Raw genomic sequence first — 3,708 nt, 5'->3', positions numbered from 1 at the left:
TTACATCCTATGTGTTTTTGAGCCATTGATTTTTATGTATGCTGGTGCAGAAGTTGTCAACAGCTTGTTTTGAGTTTTATTTTAATTCTTGAAGCTCTTATTGGGTCAAATAAAGTGCCGAATTTTACTTTGCCGTGCTGTGCCGAGTTCGACTGACGTCCGTAGATGTGATGGTCACTTTGCATCAGGAAAATTGTTATGGTTTGTATAATTTGGTGGTAGAGTTTGATGTATCTATACAGAATATACCGAAATGGTCGACGAAATCCTTACATTGGAAAACACTTTGCTGAAAAGTTTTATTGGAGGGGATGAAATGGGTGAGTTAACCGATTTTTTGAAGATTTTTAATATTTCTGCGTATTTCTAAGAACGGAAATATTAGTTAGTGCTTTGCAATTCCAATGTAATTTTAAACTACACTTTCGTGGTTCCGATTATAATAGTTTTTGATTCATGGGTATCATTCATTCATTCATACTTTATTGGTATCATCTACTGCTTTACGTTCGAAAAACCATCTCAATATACCTTTTATTGTCCACTATTGGAACCGAACAATGTAAGTAAGGAGCGCACTACTCTACGCTGCTGGCGATTTCAGCCGAGATAAACAAAATGATTTAGTTCGAGTAGTCTGTAAAATACCGTGCACGCCAGAGTAGTTCGGTTCCAATATAACCCTCCACAATTATTTATATGGTGGTATTTGTTTTGCCTTATGTTCAGTTTGCAAGCCTGAAAATAAGTAATAGGGTAACTTCGGTGAATAACGCCAGGCGGGAAACAACGCCATTTCAAAGTTTCAACTCTGAAAACATGGACGCATGTAAAGTTAAGGTGTGACTCACCGTTTTGCGATAAACAATGGTGCCTGGTAGCATTGCTGATTATAATGGTTGGCATTGTCGAGCCTTCATTTAAGAGAAATTGTAAAATTACGAAATGGTAAAATTATGAAATTGTAAAATTATAAAATGTAAAACAAATGTAACTGGTGCATAGCAGCAAAGCTACAACCAAATATACATTTATATATAAAAAAAAAAAAAAGAGAAACACTTTGAACAGTGTAGACGTTTGAGTTGCGTTTCGAGGAAAAAGGGTCCACATTTTCATAGCGCCGACAAAGATGAGTGTTTTTCTATTGTAGGATTAGATTTTAAATGTTAACAATGGTGTACGTACACATTACGTTTATTACGTAAGAGAATGATGTGTGTACTTGTTTTCATGGTGGGTGTCGTAAGTTTAGAACAGTTGGTTAAACTGCTATCTGTTGTTTCTGGAAATAACGCCATCCATCATCGTGTCGGGGAATAACACCACTCAATTTAAACTCAAATTTAAGGAAATGTTGATTTCGAAAATAGCTTTATCCTTGCTCAGTTACTTTCGAGGCGTACAGATATTTATTCTCGGTTAATTTCCTCTTTCAGATGGCGAGAAAATGTAGAAATATACAGGCGAAATGGTCAGTAGATTAATTTAGGCAAGCTATGGCAGCCGTCAAACAAGGAATGAAGATAGCATGTGCTGCACGTTTGTTCCAAATTCCTCGCAGAACATTGAGGGACTGGGTATCGCGAAAAGACAAAAAAAGACATGCTTTTTCTAGTAACTTACTACAGTAATTATTTTTCCTAGTACAGTTTAGTAAAGAAAATGTGAATGTTTTATTTGTAATTAAGATAATGTGAATGTTTTACTTGTAATTAAGAACATGGCGTTATTACCCGACAGGTCTGGAAATAACGCCATTTTGCATTAACACAGAATTTCGTATTTTATTGCTTTCATTATAACAGTGCAATCAATATTTTATTATTACACAATAGAGGAAAGTTCGTTCTCCTAATCATGTAAGTTTCATGTTCCTAACAATAAAAATGTATGAGTTATAGAACAAAATGACCAATTGGTGGCGTTATTCACCGAAGTTACCCTATACATTACGTTATATAAACGTAATTAAAATCTTTGCAGTTGCCTTAAGTTCACTGAAAGATACTTTCGATGATGTAACGCCTTCATAACTGACGATTAGACACGTTAATGAAATGTTACAAATTAGACATGACTTCATGATGTCTATGCTTAAAAAGCAATAAATGATTTCATTCCGTAAACATAATCGTTAAGTGTTCTAATGATCATAAGTTTATATCAGTTCTTGTTAATTCAAGCAACAATAGTTAGCACAGGCGATCAAAGAAACACATGTGTATGGAATTTCAACAGGAAACGCTACAATAGTAAATTATAAAAATATCTCGGGAGCGACTATCTTCAAAAACCTGACTTTCCGAAAGAATGAAACTCCAATCTCTCACAAGTTGTAGCAGAAACCATGCCAACCGAAGATCCAAGAAAGGGCGACTGAAAGTTGATGGAATTCTGCAAGTCGGAATCACAGGCGAAAAGAAGGGAGGGAATATTGTTAAAAGAGGGATCAAGAATAACAGAAGGGAAGAAAGGAGATCTGAGGGTTCCATAACCCACCGCACAAGAGTAGCAACTGGCTCCATTGTATACCTAAATCCTTAACCGAGGCTGATGACTGGAACCTCAAGATGGAGGGGAGGCGAAGAACCAAGGAAAAAGCTCTGGATCTAGATTAAGACTTGGTATATAAAGTCAGCCCAGAAGGTTCAGAATAAATCCCAAGTTTCCACTTCCCTTCACACTCCATACACACAGTTCCAGGTCCACTGCCTTCTTTCCAACAGGTCCTTGTCTAATCCGAACAAAGAAGTTATCAAAGTGGAGAGATTCCGTCAGTGTTTGGAGTGTACAGGAGAGGGAGTGAGACGATAAGGGGGAGAGGCTAAAGCCCCGGGGCCAGTTACGCGCTAGTTCTCCACACCTACCATACGGCGGCGGAGGATTTGACCTGAACAATATGTTATTGGATCAGGAGCGCCCTTCTTGACAATATTGGATCAGGGCTTTTCTCGCTCGCTGAAGTGACCACCGAAATGGGAAGAGGGTGACTTCTTTTTTCAGGAAAAAAATGTTGAGGACAGAGAGAGACTGGAGTTTCAACAGAGGTAGGAGTAGCATTTTGGTAAATAAATGAGAAGCGCATGAAAGTCGCTGATAGATTACTTCATTTCCCAGTCCTCCTGATAGAATAAGAAAGTGCAGAAAGACAGCGAGTGAGTTTTGGTGCGAAGAGAGAATGAAACTCGCCGCCTGCAAAAATAGCTCTGGGATTCACCCCGTCTCTGTAAAGTGGGTAGCTGAAGGCAACCTAGAAGGCAAAGCCGGAGCGTGGAGCAGGGGAATACTTTACCTTTATACCAGGGTTGTTGAAGGTTCAGGATTGTAAACAAATTCAATTCCGGTCCGGGAGAGAGAAATCAGAAATCGAAAATGGATTCTGGACTACAAAGAACCTTTTTATCATTAAAATATTCCAATTCGGTCCCGGAACATTTTTTCCGGATCAGTTTAAATATAAATACATAGGAGTAGCAGGGAATTTAACTGGGAAATGTTTGAACGTTCAATATAATCTTCTCCCATCCATCCATTCATTCGTCGTAAAGCAAAACAGTATTGTAAATTTTCCACTGAACAGTAATTTCCACTTTCAAATCATGCCAACAGATGGCACATCTGCATACACACTTTCTTTAGTGGCGAGGCTACCCATCTGTAGACCCCATGTTGATCTGTGAAGATCGATGATGAATTTCACAACCG

This window comes from Lepisma saccharinum, chromosome 23 (assembly GCF_977018435.1).
Source record: "Lepisma saccharinum chromosome 23, izLepSacc3.1, whole genome shotgun sequence".
Lineage (NCBI taxonomy): Eukaryota > Metazoa > Arthropoda > Insecta > Zygentoma > Lepismatidae > Lepisma > Lepisma saccharinum.
This window is presented reverse-complemented; position numbering follows the sequence as displayed.